At 50.0% G+C, this 25,875-nt stretch overlaps 1 protein-coding gene and 1 long non-coding RNA gene across 2 annotated transcripts in view; one reads left to right on the top strand and one right to left on the bottom strand.

Annotated features, from left to right (window-relative positions):
* Positions 1 to 25,875, bottom strand: part of FOXK1 (forkhead box K1) — a 64,795-nt gene that overhangs the window by 33,630 nt on the left and 5,290 nt on the right. The window lies entirely within an intron of this gene.
* Positions 2,190 to 25,552, top strand: LOC142862433 (uncharacterized). Its single transcript, XR_012913507.1, has 3 exons — positions 2,190 to 2,278; positions 17,596 to 17,747; positions 25,466 to 25,552. It is a non-coding gene; the product is annotated as an uncharacterized LOC142862433 (long non-coding RNA).

Below are 25,875 nucleotides of genomic sequence, written 5' to 3'. Positions count from 1 at the left end.
CCTAACTAAAGAAAAAAGCAAACTCTGGATGGTATAGGGAATCGAGTTAGAAGAGGGTAGTGTTTCAGGCGCTGTCGGTACCCAGCCACACAGTGCACCAAGAGCTGCTTCTGCAACATCATGAGCATTTTCACTCACACAGATTAAGAACCCCAAATACCAAAACCCTGGATAAAGAAGCAGAAAATGCAAGGTTATTTTAAGTTTTTAAAAACTGATGGTAATTATTTTGAACATCTGCCTGAAAGAGAGCAGGAGAAAGGCAATGTGCTCTGGATTCCTGCAAGTCCTTGTGCTCTGTCCTGCGAGGGAGGTGACCCTGCCATGGCAACAGGGGGAACCAAGTTTGCAGGAGCAGGGCGTCCACCGGACAGGCAGACCTGACCAGCGCGGCGAGGCACAAGGGCTCCCTTTGCTATTTTTAGTATGCTTCTAACTCAGCAAGATTATGCAAAGATGGTCCTTGAATGAAGAATGCAAATGTAGTTAGCCAGGAACATCCAAAAAAAAAAAAACCCCAAAACAAAAACAGCTTTGAGAAGACAAAGTAAGCCCATGTTTTTAGGCAGTATTTACCAACAAGCTCTTTCACTACGTTTGTCACTCTGGGGCCAAGCTACAGTCATCCCTTAGGAATCAGGCCCACTTGCCCGTGCAAACTGCCTCTGGAGCCACCCACCCCAGCGGTGACTGCGGACGCACACCTGCCCTGACCGCATCATCCCGCCGACTGCCACCGCCCTGGAGGAGGGACACCATTATCTCCGCTTCGCAGGCTCAGGGGCACAAAGGTTTGTTCAGGACCATGGAGCTGATACGTGGCAGATCTGGGATCCGAACCCGGTGCTGCCTCTTGCCCGGCTCTCGAGGTATGAGGGTACCTGCATCCTTGGGGGGGGTCTTCGCAGGAAGCCTGCCACGCGTCTGACCACACCATCTCTGCTCAGGAGGCGTCTGAACTAGACGACTCTCTCTGGGAGCTGACCCCCAGCCAGAGGGGCAGAGCAGGAGCAGCGGTGTGGCGGAGCGCAGGGGGAGGGCTGCAGCTGTGGCGGCACAGGGAGGGACCCCAGAGCCAGGGCCCAGAGCGGGCGAAGGAGCGCCTGAGATGGGTCTCAAACCACCTCCTTGCTAGACTGTGGGAAAAGTGTGTTTCTGAGAAAACACTGGAAACTGCATGTAAACATACACGGGAGTGCCCGTGACGTATGGGGGTGTGCTGTGCGGCCAGGGTGTTCTTGAGCCCGTCCTGGCACGCCGCGATCACCTGGCACCATCGGCATCGCCATCTGGCTGCTGGACATCCTCTGGCCAAGATCTCAGGGAAAACCTATTCACAGAAGAATATCTGCTCGCTTAGGAAATACGGCCAAAGTACACAAGAGGCTACGATGGGAATCCAGGCAAAGCCCTGGGGAAATTCTGTAACGACAGACTGTAAACGCCAAGGCAGGCGGTGTCTCTGACGCAGGGACACTGAGGACGGACGGAGAAAGCAAAGCTGCTCCCACCGCGCTGGTGTTCGTGTCGGGCCGGTGGGAGCTAAACCCAGCACTTACTAATCCTGCTCCCTCACACAGGGAATCAGCGCAGGACACGCCCAAACCCTGAGGCCTAACCAAAGTCCCCTCTCCCAGCACGTCCTACCTGCAGCCGCAGGGTCCGCTGGTGACGCCTCCCTCGCCTCCCCCGGGAGCAGGCCACGCAGCGCACGCCCGCCACAGGACACAGGGACACGTCCACACTGAGGTCTAATTTTAAAAAACAAAACTCACATACGGAAATGAAAACAGTATGGACTTCTCTTATTTTACTTAGTTTTTATTTGTGCCACAATTTTCTTGTGTTCCTTCACTAAGTATCTCAGGAACTATCCAATCGCTATTTCCCGCATGGCCTGAGCTGGGGCCACCACGCCTTTAAACTCAATGCCTTTAAGGGCAGCTCAGCTGCGGCCACCACCCAAAGGGCCAGGAGACAGACGGTCCTCAAGGCACCTGCCCAGGTGTGTCGCCCACGCCAGCCAGGGGGAGAGTCGCCTGCAGGGACGCGGCCCCAGCCCAAGGCAGTGCAGAGCAGGGTTCTTTTTCTTTCTCTTTTTAAGGGCTAATTCAGGGAAAACTGAACTGCTTAGAGGCTTTTTTTTTTTTTTTAGGTAAAAAATTAAAACCGTACTACATCCCACGGAAGGCCACACGTGCATCAGCTGCTGGGCCGCAGCGTGGTCACCACTGCCCGGCGCTCCTGATGGCGGGGCCCAGCGCTCGGAGCGCACAGCGTGAGTGTGCTGTCTATTTATTTATAAACCATGCATGGGATGTGCTCAACTAACGTGTGCACTATAAAACATGAGAAATATACCTCAGAGGAGACTGAAAACAAACGAGCAGAGGTTCTGGCGTCTCACCGTCTCCTGCTGTACCCGAGCCCTGAAGGGCCCTCGAGGGTGACTGAACAGCTCCCGGGGTGCTGGGCGGCCACCCCACGCTTTCCCTGACCCTGCGAAACCCCGGGCTGAACTAGGTCGTTCCTCAGCTTAGAGACTGTCCACCACTCTGAGAAGAAAATGCGAACTCCAGCGTGCCAGGGGCCCTCCTATCTCCCCCATCCCTGTGTCCTCCCTGCCCCGTCTGGCCCTGTCCACGGCAGGCCCCTCCCCAGGTCCTCCGTCCTGTGCACACATCGCATGTGCCCCCCACCTGCCCTGTCCTGGACCTGACCTCCCCTAGGACATGGCCCAGGGTCGGCACACGGGGACTCCCCACACTTGGGGAAACGAAATGGAAAGAAAACTGCCCCTTACTCTGCCATCCACCAGCCCCCCTTCACGGAGGGCCGGAATCATTCTTACTCTCAAAGTTTAAGATTCTTTTCGTGATTTAGGTTAATGACAGCTGACAGCTCAGGATTAGGAGTCAAGTCCCTTTCTGGGGCCACTGTGCAGCCACAGGAAACAGGCCTGGGGGTCACAAGGAGCCCCCTCCTCGCCAGGGCCCTCAAGGGGCTTACACTATGCTCGGGGCCACACGGCCGGGAAATTCCAGCAGGGTCTTCCGCCCACCAGGGCCCACGTTAACCGTGACACACCTGCCGGGATCCCGGGTCAGACCTGAGCTGCTTCGCAGCAAACCTCCTGCACAGACGGGACAGGTGGCCCCTCCGTGGTGACGAGAAGCAGCTGGGGGTGCACAGGGGATGCTATTTATTCAGTAGAAAACTCTAAGGGCAGCAGTGAGAACAGCAAAGCAAAAAGTAGGAGAGACGGTGACGAGGTAACCTGGCGCATCAGCCACCTGAGACCCCCACCCCTCAAAAGACCCTCATCAACATAACCCTAACCTATTGCCTGGCACATCGGCACCTGAGACCCCACCCCTCAGACCACCCCAACCTGAAGAAAGTGGGAAAAATCAGGTAGATGGGGCTCAGAATTTGGTAGCAAGACCCTCTGAGCCCACCGGCAAATAAACCTTGATTCTCCGACTCTCCGTGTGCTGCTCAGTTTGTCCTCAGAGCCACCCGCTGCAACACTTGGGGTAACAGCGGGCGACCTGCAGCACTAAGGAAACCATGAAACTTGGCGGAGGGATGAGAAAGGCTATGGCGGTGGGAGGCCTGGGCTCAGCTCAGAGCGGGCTGTGAACAGCCTAACTCCCACGAAGCGCCTGGAGCTGGGGAGGAAGAGGGCGCGGCGGGTCGCCACTGGGGAAAGGCTGGGACCGAACCCGCAGACACTGAAAGGAAACCTCCGTGAGCGGCTCAAGCACAGAGAAGCATAGCGGAAGCAACAGTGAGTGAGAAGCTACCCAGTAAAAATTACCCTGAACAACAGAGAAAAGAGACTGAAAATAGATTATTAAGACTCTCAGGGGCCGGGCGCGGTGGCTCACGCCTGTAACCCTAGCACTCTGGGAGGCCAAGGCGGGCGGATTGCTCGAGGTCAGGAGTTTGAAACCAGCCTGAGCAAGAGTGAGATCTCGTCTCTACTATAAACAGAAAGAAATTAATTGGCCAACTAATATATACAGAAAAAATTATCCAGGCATGGTGGCGCATGCCTGTAGTCTTAGCTACTTGGGAGGCTGAGGCAGTAGGATTGCTCGAGCCCAGGAGTTTGAGGTTGCTGTGAGCTAGGCTGACGCCACGGCACTCACTCTAGCCTGGGCAACAAAGTGAGACTCTGTCTCAAAAACAATATATAAATTTTAAAAAAAGACTCTCAGGGACACACTGGGCAATAACAAAAGATCTAACTTTCATGTCATCAAAATCCCAGCAAGGGAACAGAAAGTGGGTGAAGAAGATTGGAAGAAGTAATGGCTGAAAATTTTTCAACTTGGCAAAAAGATAAACCTACACATTCAAGATGAGTGAACCAGCATAAACCCAAACACATCCACGCCAAACTTTTGAAAACTGAAGACAAAGCAGCCAGAGAGAAACCTGTGAGGGAAAAACAATTCAAAACCCAACATTCAAAAAATTCTTCATGAACTAGGGCTTGGTGAAGAGTTCTTAGACATGACACCAAAAATATGATCCATAACTACAAAAACCAACACTCTGGGAGGCCAAGGTGGGAGGACTGCTTGAGGTCAGGAGTTTGAGGCCAGTCTGGGCAATAGTGAGAGCCCCTCTCTAGAAAAAATTAGCCTGGCAATGGTGACACCTGTAGTCCCAGCTACTGGGAGGCTGAGGCAGAAGGATCACAGGAGCCCAGGAGTTAGAGGCTGCAGTGAGCTATGATGACACCACTGCACTCTACCTGGGGCTACAGAGTGAGACCCTATCTCAAAACCAACCAACCAACCAACCACCCTCAGCAAATCAGACTTCCTCAACATTTAAAGCTCCTGGTGTGCAAAAGAGCCCATTAACAGAGGATAAAAAGATAAGTTACAGGCTGGGAGAAAAGATTTGGCAAACCACATATGGGATAAAAGACTCATATTTAGAATATACAAAGAACTCTCAAAACTCTGCAGTAAAAAAGCAAACTATTCAATTAGAAAGTGGGCAAAACACACGAAGAGACATTTCACCGAGGAGGATCTAAGATGGCAAACAAGCTCGTGAGAAGCGCAACACCCTCGCCCGGATAGGATGTGCCACACGCCTGTCAGAATGGCCAAAACACAGCACCGGACGCCGGTGAGGACATGGAGAAACAGGATTTTTCATACACTGGGGGAGGGAGTAGGAAACGTGAAAGCCACTCTGAAATGCTAGCTCGGCAGTTTCTTTAAAAAAACTAAACATACGCTGATGATGGGGATTAATAACTGCACTCCCGGGTGTTTATCCCAGAGCAGTGAAACTGTGCACTCAAAACCTGCGATCGTTCACAGCAGCTTCATCTGTAATGTGCCAAAGACTAGGAAAAACTAAAACATCCCTCAACAAGTAGAGGGGGATAAACAAACGTTTGTTACCTCCGCACAGCGCCGCCGGTGCCCCACGGCTCTGAGCGTGGTGTGGCCCCGGACAAGAAGGACCGGGGCCCGGCTGCGCCCACGGGCACAGCCCGGGCTGCAGGCAGGACTCTCTCCCTTCCCCCAGAACTGGGCAGAGTGGGCTGAGCTGCTGCATCCGTGCGTCCTCACCACCGTGCAGCTCCTGAGCGCGCTGGAATGTCAGACACCCCCTCGCAGGCGACAGCGGGCTCCCGACCCCAGGGCTCTTCGGGGGCACCTGTTCTGCCCACTGACAGCTCTGACCCTGGGGTTCAGATGCAGATGCTGGGGCAGAGGCCGGCGTGGGGAGCTTCCTTGTATTCTAAGAGCCAGCTACCAGTGAGCACTCTTTTGGGTGGAATCCTGCAAGAGAACCCCAGGGTGCCTGGCAGTGTTCTGGTCAATGACACCCAATTTAATAGTGCTAGCCACAGAGTGACTTGGCAAGACCCGATCCCTGCTAGTGAGTCACAGCGAGGAACAAAGCAGAAGACCACAGGAACTCACAAAGTTCCGTATTTCACAACACCAGAGCATTTCAAAATATCTTCTTCATTCATTCTAAACTTGGCTCTGCTCGAGGCAGAAGCTGACTGCTGATAAGTGGAGACTTCCCCAAGGTCGGGCATTCCAGCCTCTGCCACCGGCCAGCGGAGGCCCAAGTCGCAGCCAACTGCTGTCAGCAAGGAAGGCTGGGCCCGGCCAGGCTGAGCGGACGACCTGGCTACCCACACAACGATCCCACCAGAGCCCGCACCTGGGCCACCGCACCTGAGCCCCCAGAACACCCGGGCCTGACCCTTCCAGATTCTCTCCAAGACACACTTTGCCAGCAAACTGAAGCCACCACTGATGAGATGAGCTGTCCTTGAAATGAAACACCCATGCGCTGTATCACCTTTCCATCTATACTAACTTTGAATGTTGTCTGCACTAGACGAAGCCACAAAACTCACCTGACCAGAAAAGCTACCCCTCTGTGCCTGTGTAAAATCTGATTATCACTGCTGTGGTTTTTGTTCTGCACCAAGGAAAAGATGCACGACAGCATTACGACAAGATTCTCTGGAGTCCCCTCTACGCGCACCAAACGCCTGAAAGCACACGGTAAAACACGGTTCTCTCTGGAGAAACGGAACTCGGCTGGAAAGAGGATGGGGTTTTATGCTCTTCTGGACAAGACCCCAGAAACTGATTATCTCGGGAGAAAAACCGGGATGAGAGAGAAAGAAAATCATCTCGATGTGGACCTTCTGAGTTTCAAACTGCAGGGATGTGTCACCTATTCAGAAAATATTTAAGCCAAATTTCATAAACGTGCCTTGTGAAAACAAAACAAAAAAAGTATCCTGACTTTTATAAAAGAATGCAAGAAGAACTGTAAGAAGCATTGTCTTCAAACCCAAGCCTTTCCTCCCTAAGCTAAAATAAGCCGTGCAAGAACAGCTGATGTTCACTCTCCTCGCACTGTCTCGTGAAGGTGACAGTTCTGGGAGTCACAAAGCACATTTTCAGGGCCCAAAAATAGATGACTTAAAAAAACGCCTTGAAGATGAGTAAGAAATCAAAATAAAGGACATGGCTTTGAAAATTCTTTGGTTTAGGGCGCTGACCTCTCACGGGCCTTCCTAGAATGAGCTGTGCCTTCTTCTCGTTCCTTCTCCGCCTTAGCTTTTCTGCGACACCAAGCCCCGTGATGGGCGGGAACCTCAAGCCCTCTGCAAGCCCGGGGTCCAGCTCGGGCCCGGCACACAACAGTGCTGAAATAATTATATGAAATATTTTTCACTATTTTAAAGTGACAGAGTGGGCTATCAACAGAGTTATGAACTTTGTTGACTATTTAAAAATGTAAGTAACTAGCAAAATAATAGGACAGGAAGAGAATAAGCCACATATTTACTTGGATAAATTACCGGAACCCAAGGTATGTGAGCTCTAGATGGGAAGTTTATCACCCTAGAGGGCCAGGGAGTGGCCCAGCCCACGGAAGCCCTGGTCCTTGTCCCCTTCCTTACTGTAGCTGTAAAATGAAGTCTGCAGTTGGAGTTCTGCAGAAGTCACAGAACTATGACCACAATTTAAAAATAAATGTCATCTCTTGTCAACTGGAAATAAACAGAACAGAGAGAAGTGACGCCTCCCCCAGTGGCACTCAATCCCCATCAACCCTGCCGTGTGTCAATAAATCTCACTCGGGCTGTTTGAGCAGTGTTTAATCATAAATGGATTCGAACACACTCCGGAGTATAAACAGAACCAAGTATCACCTGTCTGAGAGAGCAACAGACTGGCGAGGAGAGAGGGCAGAAACCTTCTAGTTGTAAAGTGAGAAGCCGGATTGCTGGTACCTTTACATCAAATACAGACATGACCACTTTCAAGATTACGATAATAAATGCAGAATTCTGACAGCAGAGGTTTGATTTGAACCATCAGGACTCTTTTCCAAGGAAGCACATAGAGGAGAGCAAGTGGATTCCACTCCTCTCAGACATGTTTACTCCTTGAGGGTAAATGGCCAAACTGACACCAGCAGTCCCCTTGCCCTGGCATCACGGTGACAGCACGTGCAGGGTGCCGGGACTCGGCAGGAACAGCCAGTCCTCAGGCTGGTTATTCCAGACCTCGGGCAATCGATACCAGTTTATGCCCTTTTCCCATTTCCAGGTAAAGTAACCGCATTTATGGAGACAGGGACCGCATGCCAGGGTGAGGGCTTCAAGTCCATTACCGCCGAGAAGCAGGAGCCGCTCTATGGGGCGCGGAGGGGACGCGTCGAATCCCACCTCTGCCCTCCCCGCCCTACGTATAAAGGCAAGTGAACTGTCATGATTACAGGGTGGATTAAAAAAAACGAGGAACTGATAAAAAATAAGCACAGATAACCCACCTGTGAATACCAAAGAATTTGAATTTCCAGCTTCAGACTCACCTCCCTGCTCTCACCTGCCCCCTCGGCCTCTCCCCAAACGCTCTGCCTGGAGTCGCCGCCCCACGCCCCACTCCAGGCCCAGCCCCGCTCCGACCCCCTCATGCCTTGATCTGTGCACCTGGCCGTCAGCTGCCTGGAGGCCCTGTGCGCACCCTTTTGCTGACTGGTGGTTGGGCCCAGCTCAATGTGTGACCCAAGGCTGTTGTCCTGGTCAGATGTGGTGACACCACCCACCCCTTAAAGTCTGGCGACAGGGATAAGAGAGATGTGATGCCCTCAGCCAGGGCACGCCGTAACGACTGGTAAGTGTAGCAGGCAGCATCTTTGTCGTTACTATTCTCGTGAAGGTCTCACTGTGGCCCCGAGACTCGGTTCTCATCCTGCCTGCGCCTGCCCTAGGAACCTCTGACAGTTCTCCAGTGGCCACGGAATGAGGCTCGCCTCTCCACCCTCCTCATGTGCCAAGACGTCCAAGGTCCACTAAGAGCACCACATCTTCCTTTACTCAGGATCCCGCCCTCCTCCGTATCCAGATCAGCTTTCTCTTGCTACAGCGACTGTCGGGCTCGCCAAAATCCATCCCTTCTGCCTTCGGGGCACCCAGCTAGACTGTGCCTCCCGTGCCTCTAGTCCCCACCGCGGGGATGTGTGTGGGGAACGCACGCCACACCTGGGCCGGGCTGCGCAGAGGCAGTGTCTCCTCCCCACACCTTCCCCTTCCCAGGCTGGTGCAACCGCCTGGAGGCCCCAGGGCTGGCTGAGCCCCAGGTGGCGGGGGCTGTCTTCCCTCAGGTGGCTCAGCCCCAGGTGGAAGGGGGTGTCCTCCCACAGCGATTACTTCCTGTTCCACTGGCCCCGGCCTCCCTGGCTGATACGCCACTTGGATGCGCCCGTGATCAGCCCTCCAGCTGCTTTCCCACAGCCGTCCTGTGCCAAACTCGCTGCTCCGTCTCCTGAGTGCCCAGCAGGACAAACGCCAGCACGAGGCCTCTGAAACGGACCCAGGGCACACTCAAACCTCGGCTTGGCATCGTGAAGAGACTTCTCGTTGTAAAGCGACACCGACCGCGATCTAGACTCAGCCTTGCCCCGCACGTGGAACCCACCAATGGCTGCCTCAGCGCTCTGTCTCAGCCAGCCTCAGCGCCTCTTCTCTAGACCTTCCAGAAGGCGCTGGCGTTCTGTGACACTTTTGCACTCCGACCTGGCTCCCTACGCGCCCGTGGGTAACATCCACCGATGCGCCTCTCCATTAAGAAACACGAATAATCATCCAATGGCAAGTAAAAACAACGACAAGAACAAATCAAAAACAAAGCAATGGGAGAAACTCGAGACGTGGAACTGCTGTAATTCCAAGTGGTAGAGATTAAGTGGCTCATCTGAGCCCAGTTTCTATTAAAAGCAGCGGTGGTCTTGCAGACCATCCCAGAATAGGCGCCCCTCATGCCTTGCCGCTGCCCCCGACGCCGCCCGCCCTGCCTTCCAAAGCAAGGAGACATCTGCTGCAGCACGAACCTCGGGGAGCCGTAAACCTGGCTGTACCAGTTTCTCTGAGATCCAGCGATTTTTAAATTGTGGGTATATAATAGTCCTTTATGTAAATCTTTAATTCTCCATTCCTAATTCAGGACAACCCCAGGTGACTCAACGTCAGGAATTATTAGCACATTGTGGAATTTCACTGTGCGCATGTTTAAGCCAATGGCATAATATGCAATTTGACATTTTTTATCACGGGAATTAAACTTCATTGTGGCAAAACTAATTCATAGTTTACCACAGTTAAATTCATCTGACACCTCTCCTGTGTCAGCAGACCACACACGCCTGCCACAAAACCACCCCCATGCACGCGGGTTTGTGGATCGGGCGCACACCAGCCAGCACAGCAGTGGTTGGTGGTCAGGGGCGGTCCAGCCGTGGCCAGCGGGAGAGGGCCCAGTCCACCGTGTGCTGGTCCAGCCGCCAGCGCGCCAGCAAACATCTATCAGCACTTGTCAAGTGCCTGGCCCGGCACAGGCCCTGATTAAACAAAAGTTCCTCAATAGAAGACAGGGCTCTTGATTGAAGCCAAGGAGGCCAATGAAGTCAGCAACATGATCAGGGACCAGGAGACAGAGTTGGGGCCTCACTGTGACCTGGTAAAACGAGGGGGAGAGATAAAGCTTGACCAGGTCTGTAAGGCAGAGTGGGGCTTCCCAGGTGACAGGGTGGGGACAGCGCTCTATTCTGGGCAACACACAGTATGAACAAGGTGCAAGGAGGCTCCGGCTTCCCAGCATGCGTAAGGACAGGCACGCAATGGCTTTCAGGAGCCGGGATGTCCCACTAGCCTCTTTTCCAGAAGCAGCATTTGACTGCCACCCCCTACCCACCCAGGCGTCCCAAGGAGGAGAACCCAGGAGGAACAGGGGTCACCCCCAGGCTGGGAGACCCTAGAGCGGGACACAGCCTCCCACACCCGCAGACACACTGGGGAGAGCACGCCTTCCTAGGTCACCCAGAAGCCCAAGTTTACCACATTGGGGGCAAACTGCTATAATTTCATGACATAGATTTGCTACTCTTGGTCATCTTTGTTCTCGTTCTGCCATATAAAATTCCACACTAAATCTAGAATATGACTTTGGATAATTTAAGGTCAAGTTAGAGTCAAGCCTATTCAATCTTACCCAAGGGAGTGGTCTTTTCCCCAAACCAGCAGCCACTGATAAGAGGAGCTGGATCAGGAGCTTCCAGTTTCCTAAGGGCAGCTGGGACCATAGCTGGCAGCCAGATCATGTTTACAAAGCAACAGGGGCTCACCTGTAGAGACCTCAGCCACCCCAGATAAAACCAAAACAAAGTGGAGTAGCACAGCATCAGCACCAAAGAGAATTTTGCCCTTCACAAAACGCATTCCAAACACCCCTGGGAAGCCAAACAGGTCCCCTCCCACTTGATAAAGGAACCGCTGTCCCTTCCAATTCACTCCCCCACCAGCTACAAGGGGGTTTCCTTAGTGGGGCAACCTCTCCTTCCACATTTACTCCGATTTTGGAAAATATTTGAAACACTGCATATTGATGGCAGGCTATGGTTCCACACACATAAATCAGAAGAATGGGACATTCCAACCTGAAGGCCCTGCCCTGGCAAGGCGGCTTTTCCAGGCAAACAGTGAGAAGAAAACGCATCAAGCAATTGCACGGACTTTTAAATCCACCCTCTCTTACTGCTGGTACCTGAGTCGCTAAATATATCTTAACACTATGAAGGCGAAATTATCCATTTGGGGAAACTGGGTCATAAAACAGATTAATAACATCGAATACCCGCCAGGGGAGAGGCCTGGTTCTAGCAGAGTTGCAGGATACACTGAACTGGTTTAATTGTTATGTAAATTGCACCCTTAGTCCCCCAGATTTATCCCTCAAGGCCTGTTCATCACAACAGTTTTCTCTGAAATAAAAACCGAGCAGACGCACTCCCTGCCTGCCCCGCCCTCCCGGCGTGCAACCCCCAAACGTCCTAAATTCCTCTCCGTTGGTGCTGTGCAGATCTCTGTCCTCAGCACCAGGGCTTTATGACAAACGGGGATGGGTGACACTACAGGAAACGGTAGGGGACCCTGCTACTTCTCTGCAACTGGAGAGGGGGCCCCACCCAGCGTCCTGTCCCCCTCTAGAGACCCCGGGTGCCTACACATGTCTCTTCTCCACTATGGACAAGGGCAGGAAGCCCTTAAGTTTTAGTTTTCATTTTCAAGAAGAAAGTGCCATGGAATTCAATTGGAGCATAGAGTAGTTGTTATTTTCTCAAGATTTTTTTTCACAAGTACTTAGCATGGGTGGTGGAGATGGAGCCAGAGCCCAAGGCATGGCCCCCAAGGAGAAGGAACTCCAAGGGGGCCAAGAGGAAGAGAGGGGCCCAGGTGTGTTGGGGCCAGGCATCCAGGTCAGCTAAGGAAGGTCAACCCTGACCTTGGGAATCAAAGATGACTTAACTGATATTCTCGGGAAAGGAAATAATTGCTCATTCAAATAACTCTTCAAACGCTTCACCCCCGTGCAAAGTCTGCTTCGCCCCCGTGCAAAACTAGGATGTACACTGATGCCTTTGACATTTCTCTACTCTCAAAACAACTCAGAAAGAACCAAAAATCCCATTTTGCTCTTTGGTGACTGTCAGCATTATCCGATCCAGTTTTTCCCCACGGAAGGTGGGGAGGCTCCACCTTGATAAGAGGGAATCACAGAAACCAAGCCCTGCTGCCATGACATCCGGCCGCCCTGCCCCAGCCCAGCCTTGCTCTGGGCCCCGCCCTGTGGCCTGTATTCCTGGAACCTTGCTGTGACCACGTTCTTTTTCAGTTTAGCAGTAGGGAGTGTCACAGATATAAACTAATTTAGGGAGGCAAAGCACTTTAATGTACATAGTTAAAGAGCACTCATATAAAGAATATTTTTTTTAAGTATTTAAGTTCCTTACCAATTGGGATGCTGATCACCAGCAGTTGGGAATGCATGAATGTGCAGTTTCAACAAAGTTCCTGTTACAGATTTTTTAAAAAGAAACAATGTGGCCCTCATCTGTAATTCTTGCACTTTGGGGGATCACTTGAGCCAGGAGTTTGAGACCAGCCTGGGCAACACAGCAAGACCTCATCTCTACAAAAAAATTTAAAAATTAGCCAGGTGTTGTGAGGCACACCTGAGTCCCAGCTATTCTGGAGGCTGAGGCAGGCGGGTCACTTGAGCCCAGGAGCTTGAGGCTGCAGTGAGGTTCGATCGCACCACTGCACTCCAGCCTGGGTGACAAAGCAAGACCCTGTCTCTAAAAAAAGATACAAATAAATAATAAAAAATAAAAGGAAACAGACATGAGGAAAACACACTGAAATGATAATTCTAGTCATCCTTTTAGAGAGTTATGTGGCTTTTCTCCTTTTCGTATTTCTGTATTTTCCCATTTTTCTATAAGCAATGATTACATACAGAATAGAAAAAGGTTTGAGATAATAAAGTTTATATAGATATATAACATAAAAGCTAAAGTGCACTTTTGGGCTTTGTTTTAAAATTGGATTCTACAAAAAGAATTCTGTCAAAAAATTTTTGACTTTAAAAAAATTAGAGAATGGAGGCTTATTAGAAAAACCTTTAAAAAGTTTAAGACAACTTTTTGTTAACTCTACAATATTAATAATCTGGAATCCTCTGGGAAAAAAGTCATTTTAGATAGATGGATTCTCCAAAGAAATAATCTGTTCCTTTAAAAAAATTACTAAAATTAAAATTTTTACCCACTTTTTACAGTTGTATTGATTAAAATACATCACATCTCCCTACTTTCTTAGATGACAGCGAACAAAATGAAATGACCACTCTTAAGGGTGAAAAGATGTAGGCTACAGGGAGTTACAATCAAAAGGTTGATAAACGTATTGATCAAAAAAGGGCAAATACAAACATAGCCACTGACTTGCCAGATGTTAGAGTTACGGTGTGACCCTGCAAAGGTTGAGAGTTTATCAGAAGGTGAGAAGCTCGTGGAACAGAATTAGGGTTTGATACATTCGCAGGTGACCCACACTCCCACACTCTCCCCCATGACAGATAAAAACCAACAGAACTGGACAGTACAGAGAGACCACGGGGCCACCGGGGCTCTGAAACGGGGTCCGGGAGGAGCCCCACCCTGGGTGTTCACGTCCAGGCTGCGGTCGCTGTTCACAGGCGACTCGCCAGGCCCCGGCCTCCGGGACCAGTACACCTCAGGCGGAAGCCCGAGCTCTGAGCTCATCTCTTCCCAGGTGCCGCTGCTACCTGCTCTAGTCACGTGTCTGAATCAATCCTTCCAAACGGTGATGGAAATGTTTCCACACATGGTCCCGGCCTTCAAGGAGCTTCTAGATTAATGGGGCAGGAAGGTGGTGGAGGACTCGCCAGTGTATCACATAAAAATACACGATCATAAATGACACTAACTGCCCTGAAGAAACACAGTCCCCAGACTGGTTCTGAGGAGTGATGGGGGTAACCGCACAGAGGGCAGGGTTGGGGGGTGTCACTCAGGCAGGGTACAGCCAGCGCAGAGGGCAGAGTCCCAGGGGAGGTGGCAGAGACAGGCACTCAGGGTTGGGGGACGGCTAAAGATTCAGGGAGTCAGGGGAGAGTTCATGCAAACGCTGGGAACGTTACGCGCAGGCTCAGACTGGCTGCAGGGTGCACAGGAAAGGACTTGGTGGAGGAGTCGGATCCACAGAGACGGGAAGGAGGGGTCGGAGCTGGGGGGAGTGGTGGGGGAGAAGGGGGCGGGGCACTGAGGCATTTAGTGTTTGATGGGGATAGAGTTTCAGCTTGGGAAGATGAACAGTTCTGGAAGTGGATGGTGGCGACATCTGCACAATAATGTGAATGTGCACAAAGCCTAACTATTCACTTAAAAAGTGAATCCATTTTATGTATATCTTACCACAGTGAAAAAAAACGAGTTAGGAGGCTCCTCCCACAGCTGACCTGGGAGAGGTACTGCTTCTGGCCTGGGGGTGGTGGGTGGAGAGGAGAGGGCTCTCGAGAAAGTTTTGGAGAGTGGCTGAGTCCCTGGTGCCCCCACCGTCACTGCCCCTGGTCCTTCTGGGCCGTCTCTATGCCCCACCCCAAGTCATGCAGCAGCATCAGATGGGGGTGACCGTGCCTAACCCCCCCCTTGCCTAAAACTACCCATTGCAACCCTTATAGGCACTTTAAAAACAAAACAAAACCAATCTCTTTCAGAAAAATTAAATTTGTTGGACTGATACAATCTCATAATCAGTCGTAATCATAATCAGTCATAATCAGTAAATGCTGGGGGAAGTCTTTCACTAAAGCCCACGTACAACACAGATGAAGAACCGTCCTGCCCCGGGCAGCCCCTCAGCCTCCCCCTGCTCTCCCCAGGGCACTTCCAAGAAAACAGAGGGATCCTGGGAACACTTGGGGGACCTGACTTGTGGAAAGGACAGGCCGCCTGGTTGTGGAGGAAAATGCCTCCCAGGACACTCAGCCAGCACAGGCCAGGCTCAGGGAGGAGCCAGCAGGGTCCATTGTCCACCTGCCTGTGGGCAGCTCCCACCCTCGGATCCCACGGGGGAAGCCCCCGCCCCCCACTCTGTGCAGCTTCACCAGGACCCTCCACTTCCCCCACTCTTCGTGGATGTGCCAGGGGCCCCCATTCCCCCCACTCTGCGTAAAAATGCACCAGGGCCCTCCACTCCCCCCAGTCTGTGAGGATGAGCCAGAGCAGCCCCCACACATCAGTGCCCCCTTTCTGAGAAGCCCAGACTCGCCCAGGCTCCAGCCTTCAACCCCCTCAGCCCTTTTGCAGGCTCCTGTTCCAGGGATTGCACCTCCCTGTCTGCCTGTCTCTCCAAGGCCAAGGACAGGAAGCTCTCTCAGCCAAAGACAAACCCTTTGGGTTTTATTTGGAATTGCCAGCCAGACCCAGGTCTCCAGCGCAGCTGGACATTGGGCACATGCCAGCCCCTCCAATGGCCTCAGGAGAAGCACTCCAACTGCGCACGGGTCCTGCGCTCACTGCTGTCGGTCCCCCTAGGACACTGACAGCCCCTGTGTGGGCCTCAGTGTATCAGCCTCTGAAATGGACGACACTTACAAACAAAGCGCTGGGCCATCCTCTGAGCAAGATGTTTCAGCGCCGCTGTTAGCAAAAGCTCTGAGAGTAAGATGCTGATCGGAAGCCTGCACCACTAGTAGTCTGAGTAATTTATTCCCAAGTTATTTTCTTAAGCAAGCTGTAGCCAATTCTCCCAATATAAGAACACAGACACGCGTTTTTTCCTACCGTATTTGGTTTTTCTGTATGTACAGGGAGGGAGGCAGTATTTAGCCCTCATTGGTGTAATGTTATGTGACTACCGCAGGCTTGTTTTCTCCCTTTCCCATATTAAATCATGGCAGGGTGGTCTCTTTAGAGCTCCCAGCAGGCTGTGATTCCAGTCACAAAGTTCTGGAAGATGAAGCTAGAAATGTGCCCGGTGCTGCAGGGACTCCGGCATCTGAGCGGCATTTCTGAGCCACATGGAGCTCCAGGCCTGCTGCCTGGGCTTTTTACCGGGGAATGTAGTTTCAACATTCAAGCTTTTAGTTTTGCCATATATGGTAAAAACAATTCTTAATGACGTTCTGTCCCCAACTCTAAAATGAATAAAATCCACCCAAGTCTCCTGGGTACCCTCAATTTTGTGTAACTTTCCTTCCCCCCTGCGTGGCAAGGTCAGGCCGTGCCAGAAGAGTCCATGCAGGGCGAGGATGCAGGGACCCCGCCCTATGCTAGAGACCCCAGCAGTCCTGCAGGGCCACTGAGCTCGCTGAGTCACCTACCCCCGACTGTGCCCTCAGAACCAGCCTGTCACCAAGCTCTACCTGCTTAACACCCTAAATGCCCAGTCCCTATGCCTGGGCATGACCCCACACCTGTCCCCTCCATGTGTGGGGACCCTGACCCGCCCATCTCCAGCTCCCTCTGGTTCCCCCTTCCTTCCCCTGGCCCCAGAGCCACCCTGCCTGAGGCCCCATGCCTGTTCCGGAGGGGTAAGCTGTAAGTGCAGCCCTGGGGGCAGGGACAAGGGACTGGGGAGGCTTCGCTGGACCTGGCATCCAAGGGGAGCGTGGTGGGAGTCGGGGTGGCCACTGGAGGAATGGAAAGGACTCCCCTCTGGCGAGCGCTAAGAGGGGAGGAGAAACGTGGAGAGTGAGGCCACAAAGCCACGTCCAGGGCCACGTCCGGCAGCACCACCTGCAAAGCGATGTTTTCACAGAAGTAGAAAACACAAATACTATCATGGACAAGACTGTGTGACACCACTTACGTAGATTTGAAAAGCCACACAGAGCTAAACAAATTATTCTCAGTCGCCCACGCGGGTGTGTGCAGCAGGGGAAAGGACTAGCGCGAAACTCCCCCTCCGCAGGGGCCACCGCGGAGAAGGGAGAGACAGGGCGGGACAGGAGAGCACAGGAGACCCAGCGTCACTTGCAAGGCCATGTTTCTCTTATTTTATAAAGGATCTGAAAAAATGTAATAAAATGTGAACAAGTGCCGATTCCTGGAGGGTGCACGAGTACTTGTTAGTCTACTTTGTACTTTGCTGTATTTTTTAAATGTCTTAAAATACATACAAATCATTTAATCAGTTCTGTGCTTCCATCTCCAATTCAGAACCCTCCTTCTGGAACCCCCCACATCCCAGTTTGCGGTCAGGACACGTCAAGGCCGGAGCCGGCTACACTTTGGACAGGCCCGAGATCAAGCACCCGCCTCACACCTCTCAGCATCCCCCTCAGTTTCAGCCAGTCCTGCACCCTCCAAAGGTTAGTCAAACGAATTCAAGGTGAAACCTGAGTTTGTCTTTTCAGAGCCCCTGTACTTTGAGCTCCCACTCTCTAGACAAGCAGCTCAGAAAGAAAATGGAAAACAAACACTACGATTTTGCTCTGATCATACAAACTTCAGAGCCCTGAGGGACCCTGGAGATATCCAGCCTGTTCTCCAGCCAGTGCTACCTACGACACCTTCGCCAGGTGACCAGCTGCTGGCACAGGCTGGGGACAGACCACTCACCGGACCCAAGGGCCGGTCTACCCCACCGTCATCAGCTCAAAGCACGGCAACACTTCCCTCTACGCTGAACAGATCTGACTTCCGACATCCAGACACCTCACAGAACGAACGCTGTCCCTCTCACTCTCAACAACAGGTGCATAAATGCAGCGGTGCTTATTCGCTAGGCCCTTTCTCTATGCCAGGCACTGAGGTAAGTACTTCTAATGCATCTCCTGTCATTCTCATAATCACCTATGAAGGAGGCAGTGTACCCATTTTATAGATGAAGAAACAGGAGCTCAGAGATTAAGTCCCAAGGGCACCCGGCTAAAGTGACCACACTAGGTCTTTAAGAAGTTAAGCTAATGTAACCTCTGATCACTTTCTTACACCAGGTTAGTTCTGCATTCAGATCTCTCCTATTTGTTTACTCAGCTCTCCAACAATTATTTACGAAGTGCCAACGATGTGCTAAGCGCGTGGGCATGTGCTGGGATCACAGCAGTAAACAAGAACAACTTGGTCCCGCTCCCACTACACTTAGGGTCACCAGATAAATACAAGTACAAACAATGACAACAACAATCACAGGACACCATGGGGTGTCGGGGCTACCAGTACACCATCAATGGGATGATCTAACCTCAGCCAGGCACGGGGAAGGCTCCCCTTTTGGAAGTGGCTTTTAGGCAGTGAAAGCTGTATTTACTCTGAAATTCAAATTCCCCATAAACATTCCTTTTCAAGCTAGAAAGAAGAAAGGAGCTCATCATCGTGGAATTTACTCATGTTATTTGGAGGTTCTGGCCAATTCAACAACAACAACAACAACAAAAAAGAGATGTAAAATGTGGAAGAAAGAGATGAAATGATCATTTTTTGCAGATGAGGACCATGACCTAGGAAATGTAAGCACACGTGAACTGAAAAACTGTTGCTGGAAACAGTAAATGTGACTAGATACAAAATTAGCATTTTATACTAGCCTTGAATCTCAAAAATAACTTATTAATTACAAAAGAGAAAACAGTAACTATGTGGTGGAAAAGCCACACAACACCTAAACCAAGTGACCAAAACTTACCCAACAGTGAGGACCCCAGGTCCCCGAGGGACCCTGAGAAGGACACGAGCCCCCCTCGTGGCTCTTCAGCCAGAGACGCTTAACCTCATTCTAACCAGGATTTTATCAAATCAGACAAACCTAAATTGAGAGATAACCCATAAAATAACTGGCCTGTTTTCTTCAAAAATGTCAAGGTCAATAAAGACCAGAAAAGCCTGAGGAACTGTTCCAGATTAAAAAGTGGAAAAAGACAAGTGAACACAGGGCTCCATCCTGGGCAAGACCCGGTGCCGGGGGCAAAATGCCACAAACGCTGTTGTTGGGACAACCGACAACGGTGGCGTACGACTGCACACTGGAGAACAGCACAGGATCAGCTAAAGGTCCCGAATTTAATAACAGGCTGTGGTTATGTGAAATATCCTAATCTTGGGAAAGGCATCTTGCAGTATTAAGAAAAAAGGGGCAATGCAACATATAGCTCACACTCAAATAACAAGAGAGAAAATGCTGAACTGAACGTGGCAGAGTCTAAAAACGAACAAATCTGGGAGGAGGACATACAGTCTTGCAACCTTTTGGGAAGCTTCAAATTTTTTAAAATGTAAAATTTTTAAAACAAATTAGTGTTATAAAACTTATGCCAAAGAAAATACACACCCCCCTCCCTTTCCTACATGTAAACACTAACCCTTTGAAAATATTAAGAAACAAGATCCCACTCATATTCCCAAAACAAATACATAAGACACCTCAGATTAGACTTGACAAGAAACACAGGGGCTCTATGTGAAGAAAACCCAGCAATACAAAGGTTTGGATGAATCTCAGTAAATGCTCAGACACAGCAGACGACAGACTGTGACCCAGGGCAGGGGTGCACACGCTGCTCCCCCCAAGGACCAGACGGAAATACCCCCAGGCTTTGGGGACCACGTGTCTCCGTGTGTCTCTGCAGCAGCCACAGACAGCATGTGAACGAAGATGCAAGGTGTGTTCCAATAAAACTTTATTTACAAACACCTGGCAGGGTTTGGCCCACAGGCTGCAGCTGGCTACCTTCATCTGAAACGTGACAGAGACTGGCTGGGTGTTCAGCAAACGATCGCCGTCTCCCTCCTGGGCCTGCCGCCCTCCCTTGGAGTGGCCAGGGACAGAGTGGTGTGAGTGAAAGTGAAATCTGCTGCTTCCGGCCTGGCCTCCCCTGGTCCCAACAACCCTCCTTCTCTCGCTCCAGGTGCAGATGGCACTGCAGCCTGTGTAGCCGCGCCCAGGCTGCTGCAGTCTCCCGATGGTGCCTGCCTGAGTCCCTGAGTCACCCCTTGCAGGAGGTGTTTTCTGTCCACCAATCACAAACACCTATCTAGGGCTTCCCATGAGAACGATTCTGGAACGTATCTATTAGAAGAGCCTGCAGGTCACAGAAGATTATGTCTGTAAGCATTCCCTAGCCCTGGGCAGGGCGCGGGGAACATAATGCCTCACAAAAAAACCGGCCCCTGCCCTCATGGTACTACCCGACACTCACACCAATGTGTAATGGCCCACCAAGGCGGGCCCCATGAGCTCAAAGCGCAGACACAATGAGGGCTTATTAAGCCAGGGCCACCTGGTACAACTATGTGATACGTAGATGGCAGACACACGCCACATACACACATCTGTTTATAAAGGAATGTTAAAGTTTGCAAGGTTTTGAACACCATAGTTTTAGGCTAACAAGAAAAAATAAAAAAAATAAAAAAAAAAAAGAAAGAAAAAAAAAAGTTTGCAAGGCAATGAACAAAATATAAGGAGCTAGACTCACATGTAAACGATCAACAGCCAACAGTCTCTGGTCACTCCAGGCCAGAGAGGGACACCAACAGTTTTTCTGCCTCCTAAACCAGCGCAGTTCTCTCTCCTTTTTATTACCACAGGAATCACCTCCCATATGTTTTACTTTTTTCCTCTGGCTTCAAGATGTAGGATAATAAAGGGGGAATGCAAGCCTTCCACTTTAACTGACCATCAGTAGTCGGGGGTTATCAGCCTGTTCAGAAACAAGACATTTCACAAAGAGTCTTTAACAAGGGTCTGGCTGGGAGTTTCCACAGACAACTTTGCTGGGTCTGCCTGAGTCGCATGGCCCAGACCAGACCTCCCTGACCTTTTTCACCTGGAAGCACACTGCAGAAAGTCACACCTGTGCCTCCAATGTAAATGGGGTAAACTGAGGTAGTGGCCACACCTGGTAGCCCCAGGGATCTGCAGATCTGTAACCTCTTTAAGGACACCAATGAGCAGAGACACATGTGGTCATTTCACTTTAAAAACTAAAAGTGATTTAAAACCCCAGTCCTTCAGCTACATTAGTCACATTTCAAACGCTCAAGAGCCCCACACACGACCAGTGGCTGCCATGGTAGACAGTGCAGGTATAGAATATTTTTATCACTGCAGAAAGTTCTAGACTCTCCTTGGCATCCCAGGTTAGCCAATCCAGGCCAAGGGTAGGCAGGCCCAGAAAGTCTCTTTACACCACAACTGACAAAGAAAAACATAATTGTCAAAGAAGCTGAATATTTCACAGAATCTTCTTGCATGTTAGGAGCCCGATTTAGGGCTATAAACGCTCCTCAGTTAATAAGGAATCCAACCAACGGGAGCTGTGTATTCTTAAGGGAAAGATGTTTTCGTCAGGCTGTGATGAGTCACTGTTCCCAGCTATGGGGGGGGGCAGAAGTGGGGAGTCCAGACTTGACCCTGCACTTTCCTCTCTGCACAGCCTCGCACCTACCGGCTTTGCTGCCGCATCAGCTTTCGCTGTAACATTCTTTCAAAGTCAGCTCCGAGGAGTTACTAAGTTCCTAAGTCATTTTTTCACTGGCCACATTCCAGCCACAGCTTCTTGGTAACATGTAGAAAGTTCCTTCATTTCATCAGTAAACTGTACCCAAGTCACACGACAGGAGGGTATATTTCTGGGACGGTCTCCTATAGACAACTAACCCCCCGCAGTCTGAGCGTTCGTCTGAGCCTGGGTCACACCCAGGGCCCGGGTTTCGGGCGTGAGTTGGCCTCTGACTGTGGCTCTGACACGACTGACCCCCGTGGCTCAGCCACCAGAAAAGACCCGCATGGCCCACCTGACAGAGAAAACTGGCACAAAAATCCCAACTTACGCTAAGAAATCAGTTTTTGAACTGTATGTGCTGCCAAGAAAAACAACAAAACCCCGAGCCCCAAAACATGTCTGTGCGGGAGAGAGCAATGCATGCAGTCCCCGTCCCGCCGCCCCTGCGCGCTGGAAAAGCAGTCAAGCACACTTCGCCGCTGCGACACAAGCCACAGAAAAGCAAAGCTTCTGCAGAACAACAGAAGACCGGTTCTGTCCTCTGTGTGACACTGACTTACGGAGAAGAGGGGAAGGGACGGAAATCTCCTCCAGGGCTCCCTGTCAGACCAGAGAGGGAGCAAAGGAGTTTTCATGTTTATCAAGAGTGGCACAGTTTCTCCAACGCGTGCTTAGAAAAGCCCACGCACGCAAGGAATGTTCCTATAAAAACACCTTCTCTCGCTGACATTGCCGAGGACTCGCCCAGGACACTGTCACCCTGTGCTGCCTCAGGTCAGTCTGCGGTCCTGGGGTGGGGGCACACCTGTGGCTGAAGGGGCGGGGCGGGGGTAGGGGGTTGGGGTGTAGCTGCTGGAGACAGCTTCAGGGGACCAAGAAGCACACCAGGCGCCACCTGGTCATGGGAATGACAGCAGCGACCCACAGGACAGACAGTGCCCTGGAAAGAATCAAGAAGTGAGCCACCTAAGAAATACTAAATTTAGCTAAATTATGCCTCAATATGCTAATAAGGCCAATGGCTAAGTTGCATAACTTTTTATGACTATAAGAATATGCTTTTGCTGTGAACCTACAATTGCTCAAAAAAAGGTTTATTTAAAAAATATGCTGTGTCACTCAACTTTTAAAATAGATTGAAAAGTTAAGCAACATCAAAAGCTTGTTCCTATAAAAGATTTCTATATTTAAAAAACATGGTTTATTGGGCTCAAGAGGATCAAGTTTAACTACCAACTGAACCCGAGGATAAACAGACTTTGTTTTGAATAGTAAGATGTATCGACATTAGAAGATCTGCATAACTCCATCAAAATTTTCCCAATGGCCAATGTACAATGTTACAAAATCATGCATGGTTGGTAAAAGATTCATTCAAAATGCGAGAGAGAGGAATGGATTTTAATGTAACAGAACACAAAACATCCATCCACCTAGTTTCATATTTCACACTGCAGTTACCCTTTAAGAAACTTACCACTTGTCAAGTTTTGGTGAGGCATCAAAGAACATTTACAATTATAAAAGGCTACTAAAAAACTGCTCCCTTTTCCAACTGCATTATCTGCAGGAGGCTGGATTTTCTTCACATACTTCAGCCTAAACAACATAACACAACAGACTATATGCAGCAACTATGAGACTCCAGCTGTCTTCCACTAAGCCAGACTCTACAGAGTTTTACAAAACAAATAAACTCCTATTTAATATTTTTTGTGGTTGTTTTGGGAAATACATGAATAAGTTTTTAAATAAAAATAGTTATTTTTGAAATAAGCTTATTATTGCTATTTCTAGGTAGATGAATAAATATGTACATTTTAATTTCTAATATGGTCAATGTCAACAGATATATCCCATATAAGCCAAAGCCCTTTGGGGTCCCCAGCAATGGGTATAAAAAAGGGTCTTGAGCCCCACAAATCTGAGAATTCCTGTTATAGGCAAAGAACGTCCAGAAGCAATTCTGCCCCGAAGAGAATTGTGTACTTTGACACTTAGGGTGGCAGGTTAGGGGAAAACGTTTAGGAGCCCCGAGGCTTCTGCTAAGGGGCAGAGCCCCACTCCATGGGTACTAGGGAGCCATCAAGGTTTCTGGGCAGGGCAGCTGTGCAGCATTGGAGAAAAATGAGAGCTCGCTGAGGAAATTAATGGAAGCCGGTTCACGCCTTTTCCCGAAAGGTTAAACAGTCGCAGATAACTGGGAGCACACAAGATTCTTCTCACTCAAATCACATATAAAACACTCATGTGCACTCTGTATGTCTATGGATCAGTGGTGACTACCTACTGGCAATTACCCTTAGGAGGGAAAAGCCAGACATCTGCAAGCAGTTCATGATTTAAAGATGGCATGGTTGTGTCTGAGTGAAGCAAAACACCCTGGGTTCGTCCCGCGGTGTCCAAGGAAAACGCTTATGGTTAGCAGTTCAGGAATGGGTGCGGGACCTGCTTCCCCAGACTCGGGGCGACACACATCACATCATCTTGGTTTCCCTTTACAAATTCACCAACTGTGTTCGCACACACATTCCGTTTTTCATTCTTTTTAATTATCCAGCAACATTTTACCAAGAAACTCATGAAAAGTAATAGTGGCAATGAAAATTAACTACAAGATCTCCTAACAAGTCACAATATAAGGGCCTATTTCCAGGAAATCAAAGTAAAAGCATTTTATATAATCCTCATTTTAATATGAAATGCTTTAAATGTAGGGTAATTATGGAAATGAGGCATTGCTGCAATTTGAGTTGTCATTAATTTAGCAAGTTTATCCTCTGACATTCACAAGATGCAAAAACAGCAAATAGTAAATTACTGTATCTCCAAATCAAATGCTTTAGTCCCATTTCAGCACATAATTTTAAACATAGCTGTGTCTGTTTCAGAAGTATTAAATATGAACACCATTAAGACTCTGCATGATAACACTTTTTGCACTTACCAACCCTATTCCTCCATCAATATGACAAAGGCTTTCATATAGCTATTATAAATTCAATTCATAACACTACATATAAATAACATCTTTCTCATAGATTGATTTTTAAAATTCTATACACATTTTCTTGGATGGGTGATAAGCCCCAAAACTTTGTGAACTAGATACTAGAAAGTGGCCCATATTTTTAACACAGACTCAATGTACTAGCTCCCAATCTGTTACACTCCCACAAACCTTTTTAAAGTAAGTTTTTAAAAAGATGACAGTCTCACTTGGAACAAATATATGTGATACACAATAACTGCCAACTAGCAAGAAACCAGAATAAAGGTTTTATTTAGAGAAGATGCTGCATTTTGTATTTTGACCATGCTACCAAGCCACAACAGAACGGAAACTAAACCTTCACCTCCTTCCACTAAGCAGCTACCCCTGTAACCCCAGCTTTACTCCACAGCAAGTATCAGTCTCCCCGAGTCTCGCCGATCCAACTGTCCAAACCATCACCCAAAAGATCCTGCACCTGCATCTGCCCTCTCCAGTCCCTGGGCCTTCCCGGGCCACCCCGTCCAGGGCCGCCCCATCCAGGTCTCAGAGTCAGGCCTCAGGACTGTCTTGGTTCCTTGTCACCAAACAGGTCAACCCCTCCCTGAGGACAGCTCTTCCTCTTGCTTGCCTGCGGGCTGGTCTCTCCCCGTGGAGAAGAAAACCAGCACAACCTGAGCACGCACATCTTCCAGCTTCGGCCACCGGAAAGAGACGGATCTGACAGCCTCTCCTGTCCCAAGTACAAAACCCAGCTCAGCACATGTGCCCACTCCTGCACCAAACAACCATGACCCCGGCATCAGGTCACGTAAGGACCCAGCAGCTCTCTTGGGACAAGGCAAGGGGAGTGATGGGGGCCCCCAGGAGGGAAGGAACACTGTGACAGTCCCCCAGATGCTGCGTAGTGGGGCATTCAACACATACTTGCTGTCTTCACTAAGTATGGCCCGTTTCCCAATTAATTTCAAAATAATGTCAATCTGGTAACTTGTATGATAA

Source organism: Microcebus murinus, chromosome 19 (genome assembly GCF_040939455.1).
Source record: "Microcebus murinus isolate Inina chromosome 19, M.murinus_Inina_mat1.0, whole genome shotgun sequence".
Classification (NCBI taxonomy): Eukaryota; Metazoa; Chordata; class Mammalia; order Primates; family Cheirogaleidae; genus Microcebus; species Microcebus murinus.
The sequence above is the reverse complement of the archived record's forward strand: the minus strand, read 5'-3'. Positions and strand labels throughout refer to the sequence as shown.